The sequence below is a fragment of the Somniosus microcephalus genome, chromosome 6, assembly GCF_052327205.1.
Source record: "Somniosus microcephalus isolate GS21.2 chromosome 6, FLI_Smic_1.0, whole genome shotgun sequence".
NCBI lineage: Eukaryota > Metazoa > Chordata > Chondrichthyes > Squaliformes > Somniosidae > Somniosus > Somniosus microcephalus.
In genome coordinates, this window is record NC_140992.1 from 280885961 (window position 1) to 280899715 (window position 13755).

Consider the following 13755-nt stretch of genomic DNA (forward strand, 5'->3'; position numbering starts at 1 on the left):
GATCTATCCTTGGCCCCCTCCTATTTCTCATTTACATGCTGCCCCTTGGCGACGTCATCCGAAAACACAGCATCAGTTTCCACACATATGCTGACGACACCCAGCTCCACCTCACTACCACTTCTCTCGACCCCTCCAGTCTCTAAATTGTCAGACTGCTTGTCCGACATCCAGTTCTGGATGAGCAGAAATGTTCTCCAATTAAATATTGGGAAGACCAAAGCCATTGTGTTCGGTCCCTGCCACAAATTCCATTTCCCTAGTCACTGACAACATCCCTCTCCCCAACATCAGTCTGAGGCTGAACCACATTGTTCGCAACCTTGGTGTCATATTTGACTCTGAAATGAGCTTCCGACCACATATCCGCAGCATAACTAAGACCGCCTATTTCCACCTCCGTAACATCATCCGTCTCTGCCCTTGCCTCAGCTCATCCGCTGCTGAAACCCTCATCTATGCCTTTGTTACCTCTAGACTTGACTATTCCAACGCACTCCTGGCTGGCCTCCCACATTCTACCCTACGTAAACTTGAGGTCATCCAAAACTCGGCTGCCCGTGTCCTAACTCGTACCAAGTCCCTTTCGCCCATCTCCCCTGTGCTCGCTGACCTACATTGGCTCCCAGTTAAGCAGCACCTCGATTTCAAAATTCTCATCCTTGTTCTCAAATTCCTCCATGTCCTCGCCCCTCCCTATCTCTGTAATCTCCTTCAGCCCCACAACCACCCCCCACCCGAGATATCTGTGCTCCTCTAATTCTGCCCTCTTGAGCATCCCTGATTATAATCACTCAACCTTTGGCGGCCGTGTCTTCTGTTGCCTAGGCCTTAAGCTCTGGAATTCCCTGCCTAAACCTCTCCGCCTCGCTACCTCTCTTCCTCCTTTAAGACGCTCCTTAAAACCTACCTCTTTGACCAAGCTTTTGATCACCTGCCCTAATTTCTCCTTATGTTGCTCGGTATCAAATTTTTTCGTCTTATAATGCTTCTGTGAAGCACCCTGGGACATTTTACTACGTTAAAAGGCGCTATATAAATACAAGTAACTAAGTTACTTCCACCATCACATCTACAGGACCAATGAATACAAAAACTTATAACAGGAACATATAGAACCAGAGATGAGTGATTTTTAATTAAAGTAAATTTAGAGACAAATTCGAGAAGAAACTTCAAATGTTTCAGTTGGGTTCAGTAACAGTGCCCAATACTCCAGTACTGTGGTGAATGAGCTCATAAGAACATAAGAAATAGGAGCAGGAGTTGGCCATTTGGCCCCTCGAGCCTGCTCCGCCATTCAATGAGATCATGGCTGATCTTCTGCCTCAACTCCATTCACCGGCCTTATCGCCATATCCCTTGATGCCCTTACTACTCGGAACTCTATCGACTTCTGTTTGAATATACCCAATGACTGAGCCTCCACAGCCCTCTGAGGTAGAGAATTCCAAAGATTCACCACCCTCTGTGAATAAATTTCTTCTCATCTCAGTCCTGAATGGCCTACACTTTATCCTGAGGCTGTGGCCCCTGGTTCTAGACTCCCCAGCCAAGGGAAACATTCCCCCAACATCCACCCTATCAAGCCCTGTAGTAATTTTGCATGCTTCAATGAGATCCCCTCTCATTCTTCTGAATTCAAGAGAATACAGGCCTAGTTTAGCAACATAAACAGGTCTGGTGGATTCACCAATAATCAAGGCCAAAAGTTTACAAAAATGCAGAGATCTGATCACCTGGGATCCAATAAGATGATCAGACATCTGTTCTTCTGTATCCGTTACCCTACGAGCCTGTAGCACACTCATAAAACATTTGCTGCAAAGCACTGTTCTTTGGGTAGCAGACATTATCTTCCAGAAATTAGGACACAGGGTTCCCGAGGTGTGTCAATACTTGCACGGGCTCCCATAGATGGCAAATTTAAACACTGCTGGCCAAGCAGGGGGATGGTAATTAATTCCACATTAGGGGAAGAGGAAGCAAAGGCAAATTATTAAAAAAATACTCTAACTGGATGTGCAATGAACTGAGTTATGGGATTTGCTAGTGTTTGTGATCAGAACATACAATAAACAATGGATGCAGAGCCCACTGCGAGGTTTCAATCGAATCCATGTCAGTGCAGGACCATCTGTTAAGGTATACATCATGATGATGGAATCAATTAGTCACCTATTTGGGTGGGGGTTATTCAGCACCGTGGAGATCTATTTTTTGTTTGCCCACTTCCCTCGATTTTCCCTCTTTCTCCTGAGGGTGTTAACCGTTCCATGGGCTCTGATCACCCTCTGGCATCTTGCCCAATTGACCATTCTTCAAGCCTGTGCCTAGACAGTGGTCATTAGCAGGCTATCCGAATGCATGGCATTACAGTTGGGCCAGATCCTTTCCTTACACCAGGTCTATCAAGAGTCACTGGACAATTATAAGGTGTGGGAACACTGGCTGATGTTTCCCACCTGCTATGGGGTGTTAGCGGCCAACTGCAATGCCTCAAACTTGACCTGGATGTGATCAGCATATTCAGAGCAGACTGGAATTTGTACGGTGCAGTATCAGACCAAGCAGTACATTTACCCACTACGCAAATTAGGGAAGACCAACAAAACATTAACCAAATGGTCACAGCCTGGCATCCCCTTGAGCTTAAGCATATGGTTTCAGTCCAGCCTGGAAAAACACAAAGCGGCGCAATAATAAATGTTTCAGCTACTTACTAAAGTACAACGATCCAAAATGCTTATTGTCTTCAGCCGAGATACTTGAGAAATCCGACAAGCATGTGCAACCGTTGCCGAAATACTCCAGAGATGAACTTAGTCATTTACACGACTACATTACCTCGACCGTTCACTTACACAGATTCTATAAACACTCACATTGTGTGACTGAGCCTTCAGGCCAGACTGCAACATGTTTACATTCACTCGAAGGATTCAGGGTGACTAGTGACAGTGACAAACTTTCTTCAGGGCATTGCTTTTGTACAGCAAAACAAAAAACCTCACTGGTTCAGTCAATTCTTTTTCTAATTTGGTACAAGTTTTCCACATTTAGTCTTTCTGATTCTAACAAAAAGCTTGAAAAAGGGCAAACTTTTTAAAACACTTTAGGGCTGAATTTACATTCATAGCCTGAATCTACAAAAAAAAGTCCTAATCTATGTTCACTATTCTTGCGCCCAGAACACGCCAGCACTTCGCATTTAAACGGTCAGTAGTGTGAGTAAAGCTTATAGATAGATCCACTGAAAAGCTTCAATCTTCAGGAAGGGTGACTTTAGACTGCACAGATCCTGCGACCTGTTGTAAAGCTCAACTTGCTCACTTTTTTTTTGCAGGGGTACCCACTCCAACTGTAAGGGGGTCCTTGGGATCCTCGCACTCTTCCAGACCCAATCTGACCCCACAGGACTGATGGAAATTGAAATCTGATCTTGCTACGCTGGGCACACCGATCACAGGTCACTGCGCACTCGGGGACATGGCATGCTGCATGGAGGGCACATGTCACACCATGCAAGGAGGCAGCTAAACTGGAACTTGCTACAGACCAGAGCCAGGGCACTGCCAGGGGGCAGTTTGAACACAAAGACGATTTGGGACAAGGGGAGTGAGGCAACCAAACTGGCGGAAGGCTTGGTGGGGGGGGCGGAGAAGGCTTTGTGGGGGGGAGAAGGCTTTGGGGGGGGGGGGGGGGGGGGGGAGAAGGCTTTGGGGGGGGGGGGGGGGGGAGAAGGCTTGGGGGGGGGGGGGGAGAAGGCTTTGGGGGGGGGGGGGAGAAGGCTTTGGGGAGAGGGGGGGGGGAGAAGGCTTTGGGGGGGGGAGAAGGCTTTGGGGGGGGGGAGAAGGCTTTGGGGGGGGGAGAAGGCTTTGGGGGGGGAGAAGGCTTTGGGGGGGGAGAAGGCTTTGGGGGGGGAGAAGGCTTTGGGGGGGAGAAGGCTTTGGGGGGGGGAGAAGGCTTTGGGGGGGGAGAAGGCTTTGGGGGGGGAGAAGGCTTTGGGGGGGGAGAAGGCTTTGGGGGGGGAGAAGGCTTTGGGGGGGGAGAAGGCTTTGGGGGGGAGAAGGCTTTGGGGGGGGAGAAGGCTTTGGGGGGGGAGAAGGCTTTGGGGGGGGAGAAGGCTTTGGGGGGGGGAGAAGGCTTTGGGGGGGGGAGAAGGCTTTGGGGGGGGAGAAGGCTTTGGGGGGGGAGAAGGCTTTGGGGGGGGAGAAGGCTTTGGGGGGGGAGAAGGCTTTGGGGGGGGGAGAAGGCTTTGGGGGGGGAGAAGGCTTTGGGGGGGGAGAAGGCTTTGGGGGGGGGAGAAGGCTTTGGGGGGGGAGAAGGCTTTGGGGGGGGAGAAGGCTTTGGGGGGGGGAGAAGGCTTTGGGGGGGAGAAGGCTTTGGGGGGGAGAAGGCTTTGGGGGGGAGAAGGCTTTGGGGGGGAGAAGGCTTTGGGGGGGAGAAGGCTTTGGGGGGGAGAAGGCTTTGGGGGGGAGAAGGCTTTGGGGGGGAGAAGGCTTTGGGGGGGGGAGAAGGCTTTGGGGGGGGGAGAAGGCTTTGGGGGGGGGAGAAGGCTTTGGGGGGGGAGAAGGCTTTGGGGGGGGAGAAGGCTTTGGGGGGGGAGAAGGCTTTGGGGGGGGGAGAAGGCTTTGGGGGGGGAGAAGGCTTTGGGGGGGGGAGAAGGCTTTGGGGGGGGGAGAAGGCTTTGGGGGGGGGAGAAGGCTTTGGGGGGGGGAGAAGGCTTTGGGGGGGGGAGAGGCTTTGGGGGGGGGAGAAGGCTTTGGGGGGGGGAGAAGGCTTTGGGGGGGGGAGAAGGCTTTGGGGGGGGGAGAAGGCTTTGGGGGGGGGAGAAGGCTTTGGGGGGGGGAGAAGGCTTTGGGGGGGGGAGAAGGCTTTGGGGGGGGGGAGAAGGCTTTGGGGGGGGGGAGAAGGCTTTGGGGGGGGGAGAAGGCTTTGGGGGGGGGAGAAGGCTTTGGGGGGGGGAGAAGGCTTTGGGGGGGGGGAGAAGGCTTTGGGGGGGGGGGAGAAGGCTTTGGGGGGGGAGAAGGCTTTGGGGGGGGAGAAGGCTTTGGGGGGGGAGAAGGCTTTGGGGGGGGAGAAGGCTTTGGGGGGGGAGAAGGCTTTGGGGGGGAGAAGGCTTTGGGGGGGGAGAAGGCTTTGGGGGGGGAGAAGGCTTTGGGGGGGGAGAAGGCTTTGGGGGGGGAGAAGGCTTTGGGGGGGGAGAAGGCTTTGGGGGGGGAGAAGGCTTTGGGGGGGGGAGAAGGCTTTGGGGGGGGAGAAGGCTTTGGGGGGGGGAGAAGGCTTTGGGGGGGGAGAAGGCTTTGGGGGGGGAGAAGGCTTTGGGGGGGGAGAAGGCTTTGGGGGGGGAGAAGGCTTTGGGGGGGGGAGAAGGCTTTGGGGGGGGGGGGGAGAAGGCTTTGGGGGGGGGGAGAAGGCTTTGGGGGGGGGGGAGAAGGCTTTGGGGGGGGGGGGAGAAGGCTTTGGGGGGGGGGGGAGAAGGCTTTGGGGGGGGGGGAGAAGGCTTTGGGGGGGGGGAGAAGGCTTTGGGGGGGGGGGAGAAGGCTTTGGGGGGGGGGAGAAGGCTTTGGGGGGGGGGGAGAAGGCTTTGGGGGGGGGGGGGAGAAGGCTTTGGGGGGGGGGGGAGAAGGCTTTGGGGGGGGGGGGGAGAAGGCTTTGGGGGGGGGGGAGAAGGCTTTGGGGGGGGGGGAGAAGGCTTTGGGGGGGGGGGAGAAGGCTTTGGGGGGGGGGGAGAAGGCTTTGGGGGGGGGGGGAGAAGGCTTTGGGGGGGGGGAGAAGGCTTTGGGGGGGGGGGAGAAGGCTTTGGGGGGGGGGAGAAGGCTTTGGGGGGGGGGAGAAGGCTTTGGGGGGGGGGGAGAAGGCTTTGGGGGGGGGGGGAGAAGGCTTTGGGGGGGGGGGAGAAGGCTTTGGGGGGGGGGGAGAAGGCTTTGGGGGGGGGGGGGAGAAGGCTTTGGGGGGGGGGAGAAGGCTTTGGGGGGGGGGGAGAAGGCTTTGGGGGGGGGGGAGAAGGCTTTGGGGGGGGGAGAAGGCTTTGGGGGGGGGAGAAGGCTTTGGGGGGGGGAGAAGGCTTTGGGGGGGGGAGAAGGCTTTGGGGGGGGGAGAAGGCTTTGGGGGGGGGAGAAGGCTTTGGGGGGGGAGAAGGCTTTGGGGGGGGGAGAAGGCTTTGGGGGGGGGGGAGAGGGGGGAGAAGGCTTTGGGGGGGGGGGAGAAGGCTTTGGGGGGGGGGAGAAGGCTTTGGGGGGGGGGAGAAGGCTTTGGGGGGGGAGAAGGCTTTGGGGGGGGGGAGAAGGCTTTGGGGGGGGGAGAAGGCTTTGGGGGGGGGGGGAGAAGGCTTTGGGGGGGGGAGAAGGCTTTGGGGGGGGGAGAAGGCTTTGGGGGGGGAGAAGGCTTTGGGGGGGGAGAAGGCTTTGGGGGGGGGGAGAAGGCTTTGGGGGGGGGGAGAAGGCTTTGGGGGGGGAGAAGGCTTTGGGGGGGGAGAAGGCTTTGGGGGGGGGGAGAAGGCTTTGGGGGGGGGAGAAGGCTTTGGGGGGGGAGAAGGCTTTGGGGGGGGGGAGAAGGCTTTGGGGGGGGAGAAGGCTTTGGGGGGGGGAGAAGGCTTTGGGGGGGGGGGGAGAAGGCTTTGGGGGGGGGGGAGAAGGCTTTGGGGGGGGGGGGGAGAAGGCTTTGGGGGGGGGGGGAGAAGGCTTTGGGGGGGGGGGGAGAAGGCTTTGGGGGGGGGGGGGGAGAAGGCTTTGGGGGGGGGGGGGAGAAGGCTTTGGGGGGGGGGGGGAGAAGGCTTTGGGGGGGGGGGAGAAGGCTTTGGGGGGGGGGGAGAAGGCTTTGGGGGGGGGGGGAGAAGGCTTTGGGGGGGGGGGGGAGAAGGCTTTGGGGGGGGGGGGGAGAAGGCTTTGGGGGGGGGGGGGAGAAGGCTTTGGGGGGGGGGGAGAAGGCTTTGGGGGGGGGGGGAGAAGGCTTTGGGGGGGGGGGGGAGAAGGCTTTGGGGGGGGGGAGAAGGCTTTGGGGGGGGGGAAGAAGGCTTTGGGGGGGGGGGAGAAGGCTTTGGGGGGGGGGGGGAGAAGGCTTTGGGGGGGGGGAGAAGGCTTTGGGGGGGGGAGAAGGCTTTGGGGGGGGGGAGAAGGCTTTGGGGGGGGGGGAGAAGGCTTTGGGGGGGGGGAGAAGGCTTTGGGGGGGGGGAGAAGGCTTTGGGGGGGGGGAGAAGGCTTTGGGGGGGGGGAGAAGGCTTTGGGGGGGGGGAGAAGGCTTTGGGGGGGGGGGAGAAGGCTTTGGGGGGGGGGGAGAAGGCTTTGGGGGGGGGGGAGAAGGCTTTGGGGGGGGGGAGAAGGCTTTGGGGGGGGGGAGAAGGCTTTGGGGGGGGGGGAGAAGGCTTTGGGGGGGGGGGAGAAGGCTTTGGGGGGGGGGAGAAGGCTTTGGGGGGGGGGAGAAGGCTTTGGGGGGGGGAGAAGGCTTTGGGGGGGGGGAGAAGGCTTTGGGGGGGGGAGAAGGCTTTGGGGGGGGGGAGAAGGCTTTGGGGGGGGGAGAAGGCTTTGGGGGGGGGAGAAGGCTTTGGGGGGGGGGAGAAGGCTTTGGGGGGGGGGAGAAGGCTTTGGGGGGGGGGGAGAAGGCTTTGGGGGGGGGGAGAAGGCTTTGGGGGGGGGGGAGAAGGCTTGGGGGGGGGGGAGAAGGCTTGGGGGGGGGGAGAAGGCTTGGGGGGGGGGGAGAAGGCTTGGGGGGGGGGGAGAAGGCTTGGGGGGGGGGGAGAAGGCTTGGGGGGGGGGGAGAAGGCTTGGGGGGGGGGGGAGAAGGCTTGGGGGGGGGGGGAGAAGGCTTGGGGGGGGGGAGAAGGCTTGGGGGGGGGGGAGAAGGCTTGGGGGGGGGGGAGAAGGCTTGGGGGGGGGGGAGAAGGCTTGGGGGGGGGGGGAGAAGGCTTGGGGGGGGGGGAGAAGGCTTGGGGGGGGGAGAAGGCTTGGGGGGGGGGGAGGCGAGGCTTGGGGGGGGGGGGAGGCGAGGCTTGGGGGGGGAGGAGGCGAGGCTTGGGGGGGGGAGGCGAGGCTTGGGGGGGGGGGAAGGCGAGGCGGGGGGGAGGCGAGGCTTGGGGGAGGGGAGGGGGAGGGGAAGCGAGGCTTTGGGGGGGGGGGGAGGGGAGGCGAGGCTTGGGGGGGGGGAGGGGAGGCGAGGCTTGGGGGGGGGGGGAGGGGAGGCGAGGCTTGGGGGAGGGGGGGAGGGGAGGCGAGGCTTGGGGGAGGGGGGGAGGGGGGGAGGGGAGGGGGGGAGGGGAGGGGGGGAGGGGAGGGGAGGCGAGGCTTGGGGGGGGGGGAGGGGAGGCGAGGCTTGGGGGGGGAGGGGAGGGGAGGCGAGGCTTGGGGGGGGAGGGGAGGGGAGGCGAGGCTTGGGGGGGGGGGGAGGGGAGGCGAGGCTTTGGGGGGGGGGGGAGGGGAGGCGAGGCTTGGGGGGGGGGGGGGAGGCGAGGCTTGGGGGGGGGGGGGGAGGCGAGGCTGGGGGGGGGGGGGGAGGCGAGGCTTGGGGGGGGGGGGAGGCGAGGCTTGGGGGGGGGGGGGAGGGGAGGCGAGGCTTGGGGGGGGGGGGGGGGAGGGGAGGCGAGGCTTGGGGGGGGGGGGAGGGGAGGCGAGGCTTGGGGGGGGGGGGGGGGAGGCGAGGCTTGGGGGGGGGGGGGGGAGGCGAGGCTTGGGGGGGGGGGGGGGGGGAGGCGAGGCTTGGGGGGGGGGGGGGAGGGGAGGCGAGGCTTGGGGGGGGGGGGGAGGGGAGGCGAGGCTTGGGGGGGGGGGGGGAGGCGAGGCGAGGCGGGGGGGGGGGGGAGGCGAGGCTTGGGGGGGGGAGGCGAGGCTTGGGGAGGGGGCTCGGGCCTGTGTCCTGAAATGATGGGTCCGTCCCACTCCAGCTGGCTGCTGCCTGAACCCCCCGCACTCGGGGACCTGGCATGTGGGGGCGACGGATGCACGTAACTCAGCTCCCAGATGGCGCTCATTTCCAGTCACTGCGGCTAAGGACACGGAGTGGAGCCGGGCCCAGAGTGTGGGAATCACCTCGACCCAACCCAGAAGCCGAGGATTTGCCCTCTCCTCCCCCATTGGAGGATCAGTGCAGCGGGAGGCCCAGGGCCTGAGGCCTGTGTGAAGCCCGGGGCCTGCGGTGCCGGGCAGGCCGAGGCCGGGTGCGGTGAGAAGGGCTAATCCCCGGTGCTGTTACTCCCCCGGCCCGGCCAGCCCCGGCCTCCCTCCCGCGGTCCCCGGGTGCGCTCACTCACTCACTCACCTGCGGGCCGGGGCCAGGCCTGGGCCGGGCGGGCGGGGTAACCAGGGTAACGGCGAGCAGCGCGCGGCCGGGCCCGAGACAGCAGCGAGCGCGAGCCGGGCAGCGCCGCCATTCCCCGCCGCTCATTGGCCGGCCCGAGTCAGCTGAGCGGCCCAGGCCCCGCCCCCTGCCCGCTCGCGCTCCCGCCCCGCTCGCAGCCTCCAGCCGCCCGGGCACCCGCCTCCCGCCCGCTCACCCCGTCTCACTCCGGCCGCCTCAGCACCGGGACAACCGTCAGATCCCGCGCCGGCAACTCGGCGCGGCCAGCAGGAAGCCGACCGCCATTGCTCCCAGCCCATTGGAGAGGGGCAGTCAGCTGACCAAGGACCTGAAGCACATGGGGATGTGGGGGACGGGCGGGGAGTTTGCTCACCTGGGACTGTGCGAGGGGCGGTGGAGTCTGCTCACCTGGGGCTGTGCGAGGGGCGGTGGAGTCTGCTCACCTGGGGCTGTGCGAGGGGCGGTGGAGTCTGCTCACCTGGGGCTGTGCGAGGGGCGGTGGAGTCTGCTCACCTGGGGCTGTGCGAGGGGCGGTGGAGTCTGCTCACCTGGGGCTGTGCGAGGGGCGGTGGAGTCTGCTCACCTGGGACTGTGCGAGGGGCGGTGGAGTCTGCTCACCTGGGGCTGTGCGAGGGGCGGTGGAGTCTGCTCACCTGGGGCTGTGCGAGGGGCGGTGGAGTCTGCTCACCTGGGGCTGTGCGAGGGGCGGTGGAGTCTGCTCACCTGGGGCTGTGCGAGGGGCGGTGGAGTCTGCTCACCTGGGGCTGTGCGAGGGGCGTTGGAGTCTGCTCACCTGGGGCTGTGCGAGGGGCGGTGGAGTCTGCTCACCTGGGGCTGTGCGAGGGGCGGTGGAGTCTGCTCACCTGGGGCTGTGCGAGGGGCGGTGGACTCTGCTCACCTGGGGCAGTGCGAGGGGCGGTGGAGTCTGGTCACCTGGGGCTGTGCGAGGGGCGGTGGAGTCTGGTCACCTGGGGCGGTGCGAGGGGCGGTGGTGTCTGCTCACCTGGGGCTGTGCGAGGGGCGGTGGAGTCTGCTCACCTGGGGCTGTGCGAGGGGCGGTGGAGTCTGCTCACCTGGGGCAGTGCGAGGGGCGGTGGAGTCTGCTCACCTGGGGCTGTGCGAGGGGCGGTGGAGTCTGTTCACCTGGGGCAGTGCGAGGGGCGGTGGAGTCTGCTCACCTGGGGCTGTGCGAGGGGCGGTGGTGTCTGCTCACCTGGGGCTGTGTGAGGGGTGGTGCGCTCACCTGGGGCTGTGCGAGGGGCGGTGGAGTCTGGTCACCTGGGGCGGTGCGAGGGGTGGTGGTGTCTGCTCACCTGGGGCTGTGCGAGGGGCGGTGCGCTCACCTGGGGCGGTGGAGTCTGCTCACGGGCTGTGCGAGGGGCGGTGCGCTCACCTGGGGCTGTGCGAGGGGCGGTGGAGTCTGCTCACCTAGGGCGGTGCGCTCACCAGGGGCGGTGCGCTCACCTGGGGCGGTGCGCTCACCTGGGGCGGTGCGAGGGGCGGTGCGCTCACCTGGGGCGGTGCGCTCACCAGGGGCGGTGCGAGGGGCGGTGCGCTCACCTGGGGCGGTGCGCTCACCTGGGGCGGTGCGAGGGGCGGTGCGCTCGCGAGGGGCGGTGCGCTCGCGAGGGGCGGTGCGCTCACCTGGGGCGGTGCGCTCACCTGGGGCGGTGCGCTCACCTGGGGCGGTGCGAGGGGCGGTGCGCTCACCTGGGGCGGTGCGAGGGGCGGTGCGCTCACCTGGGGCGGTGCGAGGGGCGGTGGAGTCTGCTCACCTGGGGCTGTGCGAGGGGCGGTGGAGTCTGCTCACCTGGGGCGGTGCGAGGGGCGGTGCGCTCACCTGGGGCGGTGCGCTCACCTGGGGCGGTGCGAGGGGCGGTGGAGTCTGCTCACCTGGGGCTGTGCGAGGGGCGGTGGTGTTTGCTCACCTGGGGCTGTGCGAGGGGCGGTGGAGTCTGCTCACCTGGGGCGGTGCGCTCACCTGGGGCGGTGCGAGGGGCTGTGCGCTCACCTGGGGCGGTGCGCTCACCTGGGGAGGGGCGGTGCGCTCACCTGGGGCGGTGCGCTCACGAGGGGCGGTGCGCTCACTTGGGGCGGTGCGATGGGCGGTGCGCTCACCTGGGGCGGTACGAGGGGCGGTGCGCTCACCTGGGGCGGTGCGAGGGGCGGTGCGCTCACGAGGGGCGGTGCGCTCACCTTGGGCGGTGCGCTCGCCTGGGGCGGTGCGCTCGCCTGGGGCGGTGCGAGGGGCGGTGCGCTCACCTGGGGCGGTGCGAGGGGCGGTGCGCTCACCTGGGGCGGTGCGAGGGGCGGTGCGCTCACCTGGGGCGGTGCGCTCACCTGGGGCGGTGCGAGGATTGTGTCATAGAACCCTGACAGCACAGAAGGAGGCCAATCGGTCCATCGAGTCCGTGCCAGCTCTCTGTAGAGCAATCCAGTTAGTCCCATTCCCCCGCTCTAAGAACATAAGAATTGGGAGCAGGAGCAGGCCATTCGGCCCTTTGAGACTGCTCCGCCATTCAGTGAGATCATGGCTGATCTTCTGCCTCAACTTTATTCACTGGCCTTATCGCCATATCCCTTGATGCCCTTACTTGTCAGAAATCTATCGACTTCTGTTTTGAATATACCCAATGACTGAGCCTCCACAGACCTCTTGGGGTAGAGAATTCCAAAGATTCACCACCCTATGGCGAGTGAATGTGCAGGTGCAGCAAGCCATTAGGTAGGCAAATAGTATGCTGGCCTTCATTGCAAGAGGATTTGAGTACAGGAGTAAAGAAGTCTTACTCCAATTTTATCGGGCCTTGGTGAGACCACACCTGGAGTACTGTGTACAATTTTGGTCTCCTTACCCAAGGAAGGATATACTTGCCATAGAGGGAGTGCAACAAAGGTTCACGAAATTAATTCCTGGGATGGCGGGACTGTCGTATGAGAAGAGATTGAGTAAACTAGGCCTGTATTCTCTTGAATTCAGAAGAATGAGACGGGATCTTCTTGTAGCACACAAAATTATTACAGAGCTTGATAGGATGGAGGCTGGGAGAATGTTTCCCTTGGCTGGGGAGTCTAGAACCAGGGGCCACAGCCTCAGGATAAAGGGTCGGCCATTCAGGACTGAGATGAGCAGAAATTTCTTCACAGAGGGTGGTGAATCTTTGGAATTCTCTACTCCAGAGGGCTGTGGAGGCTCAGTCATTGGGTATATTCAAAACAAGTCGATAGATTTCTGACTAGTGAGGGCATCAAGGGATATGGCGATAGGGCCGGTGAATGGCGTTGAGGCAGAAGATCAGCCATGATCTCAATCAATGGCGGAGCAGGCTCGAAGGGCCGAATCACCTACACCTGCTCCTATTTCTTATGTTCTTATGTTCTCAAATCACCTCTCAACCTCCTTTGCTCTAATGAAAACAAATCTAGCTTCTCCAACCTGTCCCTGTAGCTAAGATCCCCCATCCCCGGAACCATTCTGGTAAATCTCCTCTGCACCCTCTCAAGGGCCTTCACACCCTTCCTAAAGTGTGGTGACCAGAACTGGACGCAATACTCCAGTTGTGATCTAGCCAGCGCTTTATAAAGGTTCAGCATAACTTCTCTACTTTTGTACTCAATACCTCTATTTATGAAGCCCAAGATCCCATATGCTTTGCTAACCACTCTCTCAATATGTCCCACCACCTTCAGGGACTTAAGCACATTAACTCCCAGGTCCCTCTGTCCCTGCACACTCTTTAAAACTGCCATTAAGTGTATATTGCCTCTCCCTGTTCCTTCTGCCGAAATGGTTTTATGAAAGGGAAATCGTGTTTCACAAATTTGCTGGAATTCTTTGAGGATGTAATGAGCCGGGTGGATAAAGGGGAACCAGTAGATGTCGTGTATTTGGATTTCCAGAAGGCATTCGATAAGGTGCCACATAAAAGGCGACTACACAAGATAAGAGCTCACGGGTTTGGGGGCAATATATTAGCATGGATAGAGGATTGGCTAACTAACAGAAAACAGAGTCGGGATAAATGGGTCATTTTCAAGTTGGCAAACTGTAACTAGCGGGGTTCTGCAGGGATCAGTGCTGGGGCCTCAACTATTTATAATCTATATTAATGACTTGGATGAAGGGACCGAATGTAATGTAGCCAAATTTGCTGATGATACAAAGATAGGTGGGAAAGCAAATTGTGTGCAGGATGCAAAAAATCTCCAAAGGGATATAGATAGGCTAAGTGAGTGGGCAAATATCTGACAGATGGAGTTTAATGTAAGAAAATGCAAGGTTATCCACTTTGGTAGGGAAAATAGCAAATTATTATTTAAATGGGGAGAGATTACAAAATGCTGAGGTACAGAGGGGTCCTTGTACATGAATCACAAAAATTCAGCATGCAGGTACAGCAAGTAATTAGGAAGGCAAATAGAGTGTTGGCCTTTATTGCAAAGGGAATGGAGTATAAAAGTAGG

The 13755-nt window shown here is 61.3% G+C and overlaps 1 protein-coding gene across 11 annotated transcripts in view; it reads right to left on the reverse strand.

Moving 5' to 3' along the window:
* zc3h18 (zinc finger CCCH-type containing 18) overlaps positions 1-9585 on the reverse strand; it is a 213392-nt gene extending 203807 nt beyond the window's left edge. For 6 of the 11 annotated variants that reach the window (XM_085991939.1, XM_085991936.1, XM_085991937.1 and 3 more), the window contains exon 1: positions 2724-3648. The gene's annotated coding sequence lies outside the window, so the exon portion shown is untranslated. Of the gene's footprint in view, positions 1-2723; positions 3651-9252; positions 9426-9487 lie in introns of those variants that run through there. The other 5 variants (XM_085991932.1, XM_085991931.1, XM_085991940.1 and 2 more) reach the window with 5 other exon arrangements.
* Between the last annotated feature and the right edge of the window lie 4170 nt (positions 9586-13755).